Below are 17,507 nucleotides of genomic sequence, written 5' to 3' on the forward strand. Positions count from 1 at the left end.
GCATTTTGTTTTCATTTCTCCTCCTCCGTTCTCAAATAAAAATAGCCACAGCTGTAGCCTTTCAGCAAATTAATTAGAATGATAAAAGCTCTGTGACAGGCCTCCAGTATATGATAATTCAGCCCACTGCGTTTGATTTGCAGAAAAGAGACAGCCGTACAGCTGCGGCAGTCTCGTCATAACTCCGGTCCTGCTTGATTTGTTCTCTACCACTATGTTTGTGCCAGTCTTGGAAGTCATTTCTTAGCGTGGATTTTCAGGGCTGATTTAAGAACCCTGGTCACGTCACACCTAGACAGACATGCTCAAATCCTTTGATCCTTAAATCTGTATGGACTTTGACAAGTGAAAGTAAGGACACTGATGTGTGATGGTAACCCCCTGTCTCCTTCAAAAGAAACAGTGTCTTTAGACCTTCAAAACTACTCGTAAGATCAAAACGCGCCGGGGGACGATGGTTCGGTAATGGCCTATTAATTGCTCTATGTGAAGGTCTCTGGTTTCACAGAGTTATATTGCCAGGAAATATATTAGGAAGCACTTAGGATCTCTTTGTTCTCAGACATTGACCTGCCTGTCATGACTGCCACCTTTGGTCTCTCTCTCTGTTCCCTGAGCCTTGGGCTGTATCTCATTTTGCTCCTCAGAGAAATTTGTGTCTTTTAAGATGGTGTGTCATTTCAATAGCACTAGTGTCACCAAACGAATGTTAAAGTAATGATTGTTTCTGTACGGGTTTATCAAACATTTCACACATCTGCCACCGGTCGTGTAAAGCCGGGATCAGACTACAGGGGTTTCGGGACAATTTATGCCGGATTTACCCCTCCCGAAATCGCGTCCAGGGCATCAGTCGGTTCTGATGTTTGATATGTAGGATTTTAAATCGGGATCAATACGACTGATTACGTTAGTACTTCCACAATAGCCAATAAGAGACAAGTGAGAGACAAGGAGACGCGACGAAACTTTTGAAATTTCAACCATGAAACAACAAGCAGCTGTACGGGACGGGTCTAGTCGACAACGGAGATGGAGGAACGGCTGGTCCAAATGTGCCAACAACACGACTGTCTTTATAATGTCTCCTTATATAATGTCTACAGCAATTTGTCGCGGCACAGTATCCATTTTGTTTAAATCAGCTTCCTCGTGAGATCTCGAGAGGTGCTAAATCTGGCATGATCATTTTAACAAGATCTTGTAGTGTGTGATGTGGCACAATTTTCAAATCTTGTTTTGTAGGTTTGAGATTTGAAAGAAAATCTGTGAAGATTCTCCAGATTTCACAATTTAAAAACTCCTGTAGTCTAAGCCCGGCTTAAGTTTGGAGTCAGTAAGATTTAATTTTTCCATCTTTTTATTTTTGAAAAAATTATTCAGGAAGGATCAAAAATGACAGTGAAGACATTTACAAAAATCAATTACTTTTTTTTTTTTATCACGGTTTCCACAAAAATATTAAGCAGCACAACTGCTTTCAAAATTGATAATTAGAAATATTTCTGGAGCAGCAAATCAGCATATTAGAATGAATGATGTGGCACTGAAGACTGGAGTGATGATGCTGAAAATTCAGCTTTACCATAATAGAAATATATTGTTAATTATTTTAAAATAGAAAACGGTCATTTGAACAATATTTCTCAATATTACTGTTTTTCAGTTCTCTCCAAAAACATAAAAAAATCGTACCTTCCCCAAACTTTTGAAAGGTTGTGTATAAGTAGTCGGTTATGAATTCCATTAGGGGGCTATTGTAATGTGGACACCCTTGAGCTCCATCTCAGATTATAAGGCAGATTCCAAATCTAGCATTCCAGGTGATGAGCTGAGTCCATCTGAAGTAGACATATGCAGTGGAGGCAGTTGCCAGGGCAACATAAGTTTCTCCCATTGGCCTACATATGTCTGAATGCTGTAGTGTTATACAAGGTGTGAATGGCCAGTGTTTTCTGCAAGAAGAGCCGTGCTTTAGTAGATCTTAACAGATCCTTGTTTAACCACAGGACAACCAAGACTATATTAATATTTTTCATGCCAGGAAGTATGCAAAAGTGCTTATACAATAAAACGCATACATTTTTGCAGTAAAGTCAATTGTATGTTTTTATATTTTGAATGCATTACTAATTGTTATATGTTGAATTCATATTCATAAAAAAAAGACTGCAGAGCGTGACGTCATGTGATATCACGACTGTTGCAGTGTCTGAAGAAATTTTGCATGCTCAAAGTAAAACAAACAAAAAAACTAAAACTTAATAGACATATTTTTCAAAAATTCACCCAGCAGGGTTGCTGAAGGATAAAGCAGCAGTGCTGATGGCAGATGGCCGCCAGCTTGCTGTGCTCCCTCTTGCTCCTCTACATCTCGAGAGGCAGTTATGACACTCACTGAGGCTGAGGGGAAATTAAATTGAACTTTTTCCTCTCTATTGCTCCCTTTCCCTCTTTCCATACCCCAGTTATCTCATTCTGCTTGACCTTCATTCGTTCTTCTCCTTGCCTCCACTCAGCAAGCCCTCCCAGACATATTCATGTCCAAAACTCCTCAAAAGGAGTCATGTTTAAAGGCTGTTGCTGTTATCTTTAGAGGTGGCATAAAAAAAAACAGTAGACAGTCATTACAAATATATTCAATTCTGATGCTAGGGACTTGGACACACATCCAAATAAATGGAATGTTTAATTCAGAATAGAATAGAATAGAATAGAATAGAATAGAATAGAATAGAATAGAATAGAATAGAATAGAATAGAATAGAATAGAATAGAGCCTTGATGTAATAAATCATATTCATACATTAAAATTACAGTGGGTGTGTGCCAGACTATGGTTGTTATTTTATGAGCAGCTGTGAAATACATCCCACATATTTGAATGTAGTGAGCATGATAGATGTTTGAGGAGGAAGTTGGAGATGTTGGGAGCGTGTGATTGGTCACGTGTTCTCATGACTCCAGCATGACTGTGGTGCTCCAGGGACTGGCACATGTCACTAGATTTCCCGGGGCATCTTTAACCCAGCATGAGGCCCATGAGCTCCAGTAAACCCAGTGCCCAACTGTCAGCATTATCGAAATGAGCTGGCATCCTAATAATATTCTAAAAATGTTCTTAATAAAACACCTTATTTTTGGTTTCCAGTAACGTTCTTGATCATTTCTCTGTTTCCTGAAATAATGTTGGTGTTTCAGTAGCATATTGGTTATTAATCGATATTAGTGGTTTTATTTGTTTATATTTAATTGGTATCAATTTAGTTTAGGGTCCAATTCTCACTATTAACTAGTTGCTTATTAGCATGCATATTACTAGGATATTGGCTGTTTATAAGTACTTATAAAGCGCATATTAATGCCTTATCCTGTATATTCTACCTCCCTTAATCCTACCCAATACCTAAACGTAACAACTACCTTACTAACTATTAATAAGCAGTGATTAGGAGTTTGAGGCAAAAGTCGTAGTTAATAGTTCGTTAATAGTGAGAATGGGACCCTAATCTTAAGTGTGACCATTTAATTTAATAATACTATTAAATGCATTCCTGTAGCTCAAGCAGAAGAGCATGGTGCTAACAACATGGTGCTAGTTCATGGGTTCATTCCCAGGGAATGCTTGAATGGATAAAGTGTATGTATACCTTGAATATGTCGCTTTGGATAAAAGTGCCTACTAAATGCATAAATGTTAGGGCAAATTCTGCAATTTGGCACTGTTTTGCATTGTTTGTGGCTCGATTTAGTCATCATCAATGAAAGCTTTTCGAAGTGATTGGGTCATTTTGAGGGCTAGTTAGTTAGTTTGCTCACGGAAATGCTATGAATTTAGTGTTTTTTTGAAAAATAGATTTTAAGGAATTTTATAAAAAATTAGGTATATCAAGTGTCAAATAAAATGTCAATTTGCATTTAATTTTGTTAGTAATTGTTTAAAAATTACTATGGTAATTGAGTTCCAATGGACCAAAATTAGGGCTATCGATTTAACATGTTAATTTGGTGTGATTAATAATGAGAATAATTTTTTTATTATTATTATTATTAATGCTTTTAACCTCACCTCGCCCCGACCCAGACCCCAAAATGCCGCTGTATGTTTTTTTGTCTTATATATATATCATATTATGATATAGTTTAGCAATGTCACACAAGCAAGAGTGCTGTTTTTTCCCGAATGTCTGCAAATGTGAAATTGCAAATGTGATACAGTATTGTCAATATTGTATGTTTTTGCTAAATTTCGCCAATGAAAATGGTTCCAAACAAAACCACAGCAGAACTGTTGTGCATTTCCGAGCAACACACACTGGTGATGCATTACTGAATGAATCCACAGTTTTTAACTCATCGAGTGAGCCATTGATTCAGTGACCCATTCTTAAAGGGATAGTTCACCCAAAAATTAAAATTCTGTCAGTAATTACTCACCCGCATGTTGTTCCAACCCCGTAAGACTTTCGTTCATCTTCGGAACACAAATTAAGCTATTTTTGATTAAATCTGAGTGCTGTCTCACTCCTCCACAGGCTTATGGACACTATATCTTGCTGGCCCAGAAAATGTATTAAAGACATCGTTAATATAGTCCAAGTGACTCCAGTGGCTCAATCTTAAGTTTATAAAGCGACGAGAATACTTTTTGTGTGCAAAAACAAACAAAAATAATGACTTTATTCCACTTTTCATCTCCTTCTCTCTGTGCCTCGAGTTAGTTTACGTAGTGTTTTTGCGCAGCGCGTCTGTGTTGCACGTCACCATGTAGGCTCACTATTGGGCGACGCTGGTCATGTGTGATACGTGGTGACGTGCAACACAGACGCGCTGCGCAAAAACACTACGTGAAAAGACTCGAGGCCCAGAGAGAAGGAAATGAAAGTGGAATAAAGTCGTTATTTTTGTTTGTTTTTGCGCACAAAAAGTATTATCGTCGCTTGATATACTTAAGATTGAGCCACTGGAGTCACTTGGACTATATTAACGATGTCTTTAATACATTTTCTGGGCCAGCAAGTTAAGGTGTCCATAAGCCTGTGGAGGAGTGAGCCAGCTCTCAGATTTCATCAAAAATATCTTAATTTGTGTTCCGAAGATGAACGAAAGTCTTACTAGGTTGGAACAACATGAGGGTGAGTAATTAATTACAGAATTTTAATTTTTGGGTGAACTAACCCTTTAAAGACGGTCATTGCTTCGTTCCTGAATGAATTAGCAATTTGAATGAATCTGTTGAATAAATGATTGAATGACTTGAAAGCCCCGATATACTCACTGCAAAGTGTTTTTTTTTCTGTAAAGTGTATAGTATTTTATACTATATCTTATTATATGTTTAAGTACAAACTCGTGAAGCAATATTGTTTAAAAGCAGGCAGCGTTACGGTATTAAACATGAAAAAACAGTCAGTGTCTCTTTCAATTAGAATTACAACTTCCAGAGGTGGGGGTCTCGGACTCGAGTGCAAAATTTAAGAAGCTGTTTTGAACTCTCGAAATGAACACAGAACAACATTTTTTTTTCAATTATCCGATCAGTTACTCAAAAACCATAATATGATCAGAACCGTGAGTTTTGTCATCTGTTGCACCAGAAGCATTTAAAAGTTTGTTTACAGTGTTCTTATTTTAAATCTGTTTAGAGAAACTTGTATAGAATTTTAATCTCGGCTTTTATCAGTTAAAATAATTATCGCCTCATTGGTATCAGCCAAAATGTTATTGTCAGTAATTCGCCAATTTATCATTTTCATGTAGCAGGCAGCGGAATCAAATCAAATCAAAATTAAATCAAATTAAATTTAAATCAAAATTTAAAAGTGTGAATAGATGAGGATGACTGTTTTTTTTTTTTTTTTTTTTGATTATTCTTATTAAAAAATTGTTGGTTATTAAATATTTACTAATGCTTCCGGCTACCAACTGATCATTTTACCTCATTTAAATACATTCCACAGACTGGCAGATTTCCCAAAAATCAGCGCAGAATAAGTATGCTGATTCCGCCTGGACATGCTTACAGCTTAAACCCTCCGGTCCTGGCTTAGACGTTATAAGCAAAAGGGTTATTTGCAGCATGTTGTCCCTTATCTGAGAGCTGATACGCTCCTGTCTGGATGTGCTTAAGCTCTGCAGGGCTTGTAGCTGCCCTAAATCTTGCCCTCCTGCTCTTTTGCTCCGCACCTTTGGTGTGCTTTACCTGGGGTTCTGGATGAAAGCCAATTAACAAGAACACTTTAAGAGGATTTCAAACTGTTTGTAGCCATTGAGCCACACTGAGAGTATCGCTATAGGCATCTGTGGTGTGTGAATCTCAAAGACTGATTGCATAATTATGACCAGGTCATGAGTGATCATATGTTCGCTTCTTAGCAGATTAATTATGACTGTCTAAAGTGACAACACATCTAGCAACCATACTGAACTATATATAGACTATTAGACCATTTTATTTTTGTCAAAATTTGGCCTTGTATTCATGCCTGTACAGTAGAGGGTGCAGCTCAAACAAACCAAACACAAATGTGATGTTTATGTTATTTTTGCTTATTATTAGTATGGTTGAATTGGATCATTGAAGGTCAGCAGCGAAAATATTGGTTAATAAAGTGATTAAATGCATAAAGTATTTTTTGTTATTTAACATATTGATTACAGGTTTGTGTAATATTCTGAGTTTGCATTTCACTGTTTTTATTTGTTTTGAGTAATATTGAATCTAGATTACATTTATTCTAGAACTACAATAACCAGCATACACGGCGCACAAATATTCACTTCCGAATTTTCTTAACATGGGGACTGGAGAGGTGTCAGTCAATAAATGGGAAAACATTCTTTTAAAGTTACTCGGATATTTTGTTGTAAATTTAAAATGAATGCATTACTTTACTAGTTACTTGAAAAAATAATCTGGTTAAGTAACTTGCATTACCCCCAACACTGAAAAAGTTAATTAAGCTTTTGTTTACCGACCATTTGGTTTGAAATTGTGTTAACTGTCCAATTCAATTCATACAGTCTTAGTGTCCAAATATCTTGTGGGACGGGAACCTCTGTATTTGTGTAGTCCACATTAGTGATGTTTGTGTGTTGATGGTAAGCCTCTCTGGAGCGTCTCAGATTTAGACTGTCATAACTAAACTGCTCCTGCTGCTAATGTGATGATCGCATTTACATTTAAACTCCAGTGAGCGTTTTCCTCCACTGCCTCATGTTAGCATGGCATTATGGGATGTCAGACAGTGAACCCATCAGGTGTTCTGTTCTGCAGCGTTTTTGAGAGGAAAGGGGGATTGCTGTAGCCTCTGAATGAAATACTTATTTTTAGAAGAGCTGCACACATACACACAGTTACTTTCACTCTCCAGCATGTTGTGTGGGTTGGATTTCTCTCTCTAGAGAGGGAAACAAAGGCTTAAACTGAGAGAGTGTAATGAAAGACTGGCAGTGATCCTGAGCTATACTGCCCTCGATTATACAACCACATTTAGCCAAGTCAAAGGGGCTATTTAGGCATCAAGTCTTAGCAAAGACACAGACCATTCAAAAACACTTTTGCATCATCCAAAAGGTTTGTTCAAATCTTGAAGGTGTATTATCACATGTTTTAAAAAATATTATTATTAGTATTTTCTCCGAATCCGTGAATATAGGGTTGGTCATTACTAGACATGTTGTATCACAATAATTTCATCATGGTATACAATATTATCATGGTTTTGAAATACATTACAAAACAGGAAAATATTAAATGGTTAGTTAGTTCACCCAAAAATAAAATTCTGTCATTAATTTCTCACCCTCATCCCAGAAACGTAGTAAACACATCTTTAAAATAGTCCATGTGACTACAGTGGTTCAACCTAGGGCCGGGCGATATGGCTGAAAACTGTATCACGATATAAGTGTTTCATATCGGTCGATATCGATAATTATTGATATTTTTTATGACCTATTTAAAATAAGGACCAGGAGACAAATATATTACATTTAAACATTTTTTATTTTAAACTTAACCTTCCTCTGATTGTAATCCCCTCAGTTATAAAGGCAGAAATGTCAACACAACCATGGAAAGCATTCAAATAATTAAAATGTAAACATAAGTCTAAAATCTCAATGAACACTTAACAATTATCTCTTAACATTAAGCTGCAAAATTAAAGAATACGTAAGAAATGCTTAATAAAGTGTTTTAAAATACTGAAAAGTGTTAAATATAAACATAGAGAAACCGACGACGGTCTTGCATAATTTGCAGACGACATTGGCCAGACTTATAAAATCCAAAAAACTGCCATACTGGCGAGCTGACTTTTCTTGTTTTATCAACAATCGCTGCGGCACTCATTATCCACTTATCACTCCACGCCGGTTCTGTTACTGAAGAATCCAACACGAGACAACGATATGGCGCAACCATACTGTTACATGACCGGCTGTTAGCGTGTCACCCCCTACGTTGCTACTGGTTACCAGAGAGCGAGTGCCTTTGTTCATGAAACCAAACTTGCTTTGCAACCTCTGGTTTCTTCCAACGAAGAAAAAAAAATTATCGAACGCATTTTTTATTGATATTGATTACATGTCAATCGCGAGACATATCGTTATCGGTTCATCACCCAGCCCTTGTTCAACCTTAATTTTAGTGTACAAAAAAAAACGACGCATGTGTGTGATGCTGACGCAGGAGCCGGCCAATAATGAGCCGGCGTTCTGACGTAGAACCCTGAAGCGCTGCAGTGTTTACTATGTGAACAGCATCAGAGACTGACATGGAAGAGAAGAAATTGTTGAATAAAGTCGTTATTTTTATTTTTTTATTTTTTCGTGCACAAAATAAAATTAAGATTGAACCACTGTAGTCACATGGACTACTTTAACAATGTCTTTACTACCTTTCTGGGCCTTGAAAGTGGCAATTTCGTTGCTGCCTATGGATGGTTCAGAAAGCTCTTGGATTTCATCAAAAAGATCTTAATTTGTGTTCCGAAGATTAATGAAGATCTTACGGGTTTGGAACGACATGAGGGTGAGTAATTAGCCTAATACCAGAATTTTCATTTTTGGGTGAATCAGCCCTTTGACAAACTTCAGTTTTATCCATTTAACAAGTTTAATTAATTTTTAGCAAGTTTTGATACTGTCACATGTAATGACCAACACCCAGCAGAAAGTTCAGCTGCTCTTTTTTAATATTGGGATTTTCAGAAGCATATGTAGAACAGGTTTGGATTTTCATACATTTCACATTTCGTTTCACATTTTTTACTCTTATTTTTGTTCTTTTTTCTAGTTTAGTTTAGGAATATAAAATTTCTGATCACTGAATAGGCGTGAATAGGCGTGATTCCTTATCATATCAACACTTTAATCAAAACCGAGGCAAGAAATCCTCTTTATGAGGTGACGCCTGCAAAGTGGCCTTAGATAACTAGTTAACAGAATGTAAGCATAGGACATTTCCAGGTAACACTAGAATGTCATGAACATGAGGTCAGGGAGTTGTAGTGCTTCTGAAAGGGTGAGAGGGCATCCCAGCTGGGAATAGAGGAGAGGGTGGCTCTAAAGCTACGTCACTAGGCCTTCTGGGAAAATCCAGAGGGGTTATTCATGGGCAGAGTGAGATGGCTGATAGGATTATATAGACTGTAAGTGAGAGCAATAATGGTGTATAATAATGAGAAGGAAAAGCTAAAATGAGCATATGTGATATGAAAAAAGGAGTAAACTCTTTTGTAACATTATAAATGACTATTACAACTCCCACTCTTGATCAATTTAATTGCTGAATAAAAGTGTTTTCTTTTTTAATCTTACCCTAAAATTTTTACTTTAAGTTGTTTTTCTATTCTGTTGGCTGCTTCCCAAAAGGATGGTTCAGGTTTGAATGTCTTTGTGGGTTTTACAGGCAAAACTTGGCCCACGCAGATAAAATCTGAATCCAAATATTCACACATATATTCATCCTTTCTTCTAGCTTTGATCTAATTTAGCACTGCTTCATCCCATGTGGGCTGTAGTTAAAAAAAAACATGCATTAAGAGTATAATGTACAAATACTACAGATTCTGATGTTTCCTCATTAAAATGTATGCCCTTGCTTATCTGCTTACCATAAATTCACAGCGCAAGAGGGAGATTGCGCGTAATTGCGTTGTCACGTGACTCGCTAGCATTTCCCAGCTGACATTAGACTCTTTGCAACATTTATTGCCTTGAGGCTGTTTCAGCTGTATATGTCAGTTGAATATCGCTCTTCATTTTGATTTTTTAAAACTGTGCCGTTGTTAAAAGTAAGCAAATGTTCACATGAAGAAAATTTGTGCTTCTTGTATGTTCATTAGAATCAATACATGGGAAAATCAAAAAATGTTTATGCCTGACTAGAATTGTGTGTTCTGTTGCCGTTTCTGTTTAACAGGGACAGAAGAGTGTTTTTGCACTTGTCAGAATTGTGCAATTAATTCACCCCAAAGTAGTAGATCAGGGAAAGCTGCTGTGGACACACAAACAAAGGCAAAAATGTGCTAATCAGTATTAATCAGTAACACCTCCATGACCTTTATTTATCTTTATATCAGCTTTGCCATGATCAGTAAGCTGATATTAAGCAGGGATTGTGTTTATTCTGTGTCCAAAGAGAGAGAGAGAGAGTCCCAATTGTTGTCATGGCAAATTAAAGGTAAGTGTTTTATAAACACTTTTTGTTATAATGGTTGAAACTCTCTTCACATCCTCATAGCAATCAATAATAGAAAAAATTGTGTCCAATCATTACATACAATGTCCTACCTGCCCGTCAACATACAGTATTTTCATACCTTCCACGAACCTGTTCGCGCAGACATCACACGTCATCAGCGCGTTCCATGAGGCTATGCAGAGTTGTAGACACCGTCACCGAGCGCCACAAACAAACAGCAGCCACCCTTTACAGTTACTCCTGAACCAAAACAACGAGCTTCTGCAGCGTTCACGCCATGTCGTTACCGTAATTACGAAATGGCAACCTGTGACGTTACCCAGAGCTGTTAATATCCTCAGACTCGGATTTATGCATTTCTGTCAACACTATCAACGCCGAAATTAATCTGCAGTAGTAAAGTGGTACGAGTAGGAGCTCCTTAAATTGTTTACATTCATTATTATTGTAATATTATATGTGGTTTGAGACATGAGGTAATTAAACATCGACGCTTTGCAGACTCTGCTGTAGGGATGCACCGATACCATTTTTTTTCAGATCCGATCCCGTACCAAAAATTCTGAGTATCGACCGTTACCAGCGCAGTTTTTTTTTTTTAAATCAAGTAGAATTTCAATAACTCTGTGTGTTGAACTGAAAATCAATCTTTTGTGTGTTAAACACAATCTATACAGACAACTTCAAGAAAAACAACAAATCAAAAAAAATATCACAATCTATGACAGATTATAATTCAGCAGTAAAAGTTACTCTAAATCAGGAGTGCACAATAATTGTACAAAATCTGAACATTTAGAGAAAAAAAAAAACATTATTTAGTGGGGAACAAATAAGAGACAATAAGTGTAGCACTACATCTGGTAAAACGTAACACGTTGCTCTTTGTGTGGGTGTAAAATACATTCATGAAAAACAAGTATATTATATACTATAAAATTAAGACATATTTTAAAGGGTATAGAACAAGAACAAGAAAGGCTATTACTAATCTTTAATTGCGCAAAAGTATTATAATATGAAAGGCTCCAATACAGCACAGTCTTAAATTTTAGTTACTTGAATTTAACGACTTAAATATTAATTTCTAGCTCACATTATACTATAGAATGGTGTCAGAACACTTTTAGTGCACGAAAACTTTATGATGCTTTATAATGTTTTTGTGCCTTTTGTGGGGCTTAACAATAACACAGAATAGTATACTCACAATAACCGAATTGGATGGGTCTCGTCTGACCGATACCCGATCCGGGAAAGAAGGGGAGAATCGGAGCCGATACCGATACTGAGTATCGGATCGGCGCATCCCATCTCTGCTGTGAGCATTCATGTGTTTTGAAGGAGGCGTGGCTTTGGAGACGCTCTGAAGGGAGGGTGGAATCTCATGCTTTCAATGCTAACTTGCTATCGCTAGCCTGTCCGCATTTGCCTACCCTACCTTTAACACTTCTGCAATGCTATAGACTAGTATTATACACTGTCAGAAAAAAATTGCAAATATTGTACCTTTAGGGGTACAACAGCTTTTCACTGGGGCAGTACCTTTTAAAGGACAACTTTGTACCCTATCGTACCCCTAAAAGGTGCATTTTAGTACCTTAGAGTAGTAATAGTATACACCTTTAAGGGACTATATGATTTTTTATGAGTATATAAAGTACAAAGATGGTCCCCTCCCCTGTGACGAGCTGTTTTTTTCTGAGGGTGTCGATTCAGAGGGTGTAGGAATGCGTAGTAAAGAAAATTACACTTATCAAGGCATTTCACTGTGTCTTTAAGATTGAATTATATTTAATGCAGGCAGTCTGTTTTCTGATTATAACTCAGATAGTGTCACGTGACGGTTGCAAATATAAATCGCACAATGAAGGAGGATTAAAATAAACAGTCTTTAATCACAAACACTCTGGAGAACGTGGAGAAATACAAAACATCTCACACAAACAAGAACGGACCAAGAGCTAAGGAGATCTCAGGGCTTAAATACATGGAACAAACAAAGGGAACTAATTAGGAAACAGCTGAACAGAATGACCAATCAGGGAGACTAATGAGAACTCAGACAGGCCGGAAACAGGAACAAAGCAAACAAGTCTCAAACTGAACATAAAAGAATATTCACATTTTACTGATCCAAAACACTACCAATGGAAAACATCACAATCCAATGAAGGATTTTTATATGAAGAGTGTACAAAAATAATCATATTTGATCACCATCAGTTTCTGCAACCTAATTCATTAACCTTGAATGTGGACCTAAAAATAATACTGATACATTTTTCAAAAACAGTATGTAAGTAGGCCACATAGTCTGGTCAGCTGACTTGTGAATTGCACAGTTTGTAAGGACAACAGTTCAAGCTTGCATAGTAAGTTATAGTTTGAGAATAGAATTGAGTATAAATCTGTAGTTTCTATAATATTTGCTTTTATAAATATTCTGAATGCCATTGAAATTTACATAAATACATTTTGACATGCTTGTGGAGAAACTAGATGTCATTTAACCAGACTTACAGAGATTGCTTCTTTTTGTTTTGGACCCTATTCGTGTGTGAACTGAAACACAAATGCCCAGTTTAGCAAAGTCGTCAGCAATGTGTGAATCTCCTTATGGGTTTAAACAGGATATGGGCACAGATGGACTCATAAATGCGGATCTGTGTCATAAACCATGATGTTATGTCTGTTAAAAAAAAAACATGTACAGTGCGTTAATTAGTAGATGGCCCAGGGATGGTGTGTATAGTTTCTTTTCTGAGCAAGTGGTTTTCCTTTCCACCCAAAAGCCATTGTTCTAATAAACATTCACCACAAGGAAGTGGCAGTTATTGTCCCTCAGGTCTCCTGGGGAGTTGAAAAAGTGATTCTGTGTAGATGTAAACAAGTGAGATATATGTTGCAATAAGAAATGGAGCACATACAAGGAAGTTAGGTGGATTAATGTAGTCACTCAGAGTCCAATAATTGCTGTATAAGTTTATTCACTTCTACTGTACATTATTAGAGGAAAAAGGTTCTAGAACTTTATAGGGTTCTGTCAGGTGCGAAACGCAGGTGGGAAAACATTTTTTCCATTGAGCCACTGCCTACCATGCGCTGGATCCTTCATTGGAAACCCAAAGTAACTCCCTCCCGCTAAACATTTACTCTTTGAACTCTTGCACTCAGGAACAATATAAGTTGACGCCATTATGACTAAAAGTTTGCTAATAAGTATATCCTACTAAAGCAAGGCAGTATTTGACTCTGGTGAGCATATCCATAGCAGACTAGTGGGAGTGGCCTTGGACGGCAACATGCCCAGTGCATAATGGGTGTTGAAGTTTTCCTACCTATTTGGCAAAAGGGAAGACAACAGCCTTTTTTCTCTGTTTTCTCTAGTCAGGTAGCACCGATATAAAAAAAAAATGTGCCTTTCTACTGTATAGGCAGCCCTTTTTACCAGCAGTGAAGTACCCTTTTAAGACATGTCTCAAAATATATAACCTTTTTGGAATAAAGTGTTCTTTAAAATTGTGTGAAGAACCTTGAACCTTTTTTTCCAATTACGGATGCACTGATATTATAATTCTGGCCGATACCAATAAGCCAATAATTAATTTTCTGCTTCATGCTGGCTGAAAACCGTTCAATGGCCAATATTAAAATTCTATACTATTTTGTCTAAATAAATTCAAAATAGAATCGATCAAGTGCATTTAGGCATCACACTATTAGAGTGTACAGCTATGAGAACTAGATATTCATTTTGAGGTTTGCTAAGGATTACATGTAACAGTGTTATTAAATTATTAGGGATTTATTTTATTTTATTCTTTATTGGCCAATAATCAATATATCATGCATATGATGCATGCATATATATTAGTTTTTGCTGATTTCCTCATTGATAGAGCACTGTAACACTGTACATGTATGTGTATTTTGAATGTTTGTGGAAGGCTTTATTTTGTCTACAGAGAATTGTTATTGTTACCTTTTCACTGCAACTGACAAAAGCAGGGATAATGTGAGGATATTATATATCATGCATGTACATCTCATTTCACATACACATGCACAAAATAACCTTCCTCGGTGAGTATCAGAATACAGGGCAACTCAAATTGCTCTTTGTATATTTATCTAAAAAGACCTTCTGTGTTGCAGTGCAAGCCTGTAGATGCTGTCAAGAGATTGGTGTTGTTTCCAACTGTGGCTTGAACTCGCTCATGCATTTAATTCCATTTTTATTAATACTGGGCTTGAAAGGGAGAACTGTACATTTTGTACCACCCTCACTTTCTTTTTTCTATTAGTTTCTTACTCCTCTTCTTCTTTCTCTTCCTATTCATTCTTTCTGGTTGTGACACTGGGTTCCTCTTCTTGGTAACTGACTCCTTAGTTACAGAGGAGCCTTATTGCTTTATGTGTGCTTCAACAGATTGTTATTGTTAATGTTCAGGTACAGATTGTAACCCTCTGGGACTCTAACCAGGCACCAGGGAGTAGATGAGAAAAGTCATGAGCATTGGCTTCATGGCATTAGGGTGGTGAGAAGTGACACGTTTGATCACTCATGTTAAATAGATAGCAGACGTCTCAAGGGTATTAAGCCTTCAGAATATTCTGAACACATCTGATTCTCTCTGCTGTGCAAAAGCTACTGTGTGAAAAACCTCAGGCTAATGTCACAAAGTTGCAACTGAAGATTTTCACGTAATGGAGTCACTAACAACAGATGATCGTATGCCACAGCTCAGTATAGTTGCTAGTGAAGGGTTTGGGACTGAGCTTGTTCTTGTGGTGCCATCAGCCAATCTGCGGTGTCATGATGTAAGTTGTATGACTCCAAAGTGATTGGCTAAAATAAACTGTTTCGGGATCTGAATGCAAAGATGGTGTACAGTATTTACATGGAATCATGTGATAGATGAGCTAAGTTTTCTTAGCCGCTTACGTTTGTGTGACACTTCAGATTGGGTACAGAATACAGGAGTTACACCTGAACTCATGACAGTTGACAGATAGCAAAATTTTGGTGTGGAATGTTTGTGGTGTGGAACAAATTCTGTTAATTTGAACGCTATCATCTGAACCCTGGTGCGCACCAAACAAGTAGACCAAGACCGCTGAAAAGATGGGTCTCGGTCCGCTTCCAAACGAACTCTGGTGCAGTTCGAATGAAATATGAGCGCAACACTGACCAAAGAAATGTAAACGTACCAAAAACAGGACATGATGTCACAAGATGCGACCCTAAAAAGGACTGAATGCTCAAGCATACCTGTTTTTTCTCGTCATAGTCCATCACAGTTCGGTTCGACCAATCAAGTTGTGAACGTATCCTTATGCCTTTAGGTTCTGTATCATTAGGTTCGGTGTTAAAAATGCCAATGTGAATGCTAAGTGGACCAGGACTAAATGTTTGGGGTTTTTTTATGGGTCTGGACCAAACAAACCAAGCGAACCGAACTACAAGTAAACACACCCTCAAAAATCTTACCAACCCCAAACTTTTGTGTAGTGTATAAACAAGAAACACCTTTGGTGTTAGCTGTGTTACTTTCACCAAATTAATATTATGTGAATTAGCAAAATTAGACCATTTTTAATAAACCAGTGTTTTGTTCATAGCTGTTTTGTGTAAGCTGCTGTTCACTCCAATGCAATATGTAGGTTACCACTACACCGAAGGGCTTAAGGAAGCAACTGTGATAGAGCAAGACAGACCATATCAAAATTTGCAAAGGAGACAAGACATGTACCTCCATATCTGCGATTTGCTTTTACTGCAGTACCTCAAGGAAAAGAAAAACACATCTCAGCTGTCAGTGTCCAAAAGAGTGTCAGTTGAGTTGTGACAATAATATGCTGTAATTATATCTCTACATTATTAAGAAGTAATAGTTCAGTTCACACTCTGTGTCGATATAATGTCACAAGATTGTCACCTTATGAACACTGTACAGGACGGATTAACATTTACTAGGAGTGGCAGTCATGTTTTGCTGTAGTGTGAATGTAGCCACAGTGTTGCATTAATGAAATATTTAATCTGAGAGGCTTCAGACAAAAACTTTTTTTAATTCTGATTTTAAGATTGTTATAAGGTAATCAAGTGAATTTGTAAAAATTGCTGAAAATTGCAACAGTTTGGGATTGGTAGGATTTTTTAATGTTTTGAAAGAAGAATCTTATGATCACTAAGGCTGCATTTATTTGATAAAAAATACAGTAAAAAAACTATTTTCTATTTTAATATACTTTAAAATGTAATTTATTCCTATGATGGCAAAGCTGAATTTTCAGCAACCATTACTCCAGTCATCAGTGTCCTTCAGAAATGTTCATTCCTTATTATCAATTTTGAAAACCGTTGTTCTGCTTAATATTTTTGTGGAAAGATGATAAATTTTTTCCAGGATTAATTCTTTGAATGTTCAAAAAAGCATTTATTTAAAATATAAATCTTTATGAATGCCTTGTCTGTACTGTCACTTTTGATCAATTATTTCTGAATTAAAGCGATAATTTTCTTTTTTTAAATCTTACTGGCCCTTTTACTTTTGAACGGTATTGTATGTCATCTAATCATCTGTAATTTAATCATCTCTAATTTATCTGTACTTTAAATTTGTAGTATTTTTCTTCAATTTGATGTATTTATGAGGACTCAAAACCAATAAAGACACATCATTCACTAAAGGCAGACTCATCTTTGAATGAATTTTGAATGAATGTTTTAATATAGTACTTACTTACAGCATGTTTAGCCAACTGCTATGCCTCAGTCTGGTTGCTGAGC

General features: G+C 36.7%; 1 protein-coding gene across 6 annotated transcripts in view; it reads left to right on the forward strand.

Annotated features, from left to right (window-relative positions):
• prom1a (prominin 1a) overlaps window positions 1-17,507 on the forward strand; it is a 68,888-nt gene that overhangs the window by 1,505 nt on the left and 49,876 nt on the right. The window lies entirely within an intron of this gene.

Source organism: Scardinius erythrophthalmus, assembly GCF_964197995.2.
Source record: "Scardinius erythrophthalmus genome assembly, chromosome: 13".
Lineage (NCBI taxonomy): Eukaryota > Metazoa > Chordata > Actinopteri > Cypriniformes > Leuciscidae > Scardinius > Scardinius erythrophthalmus.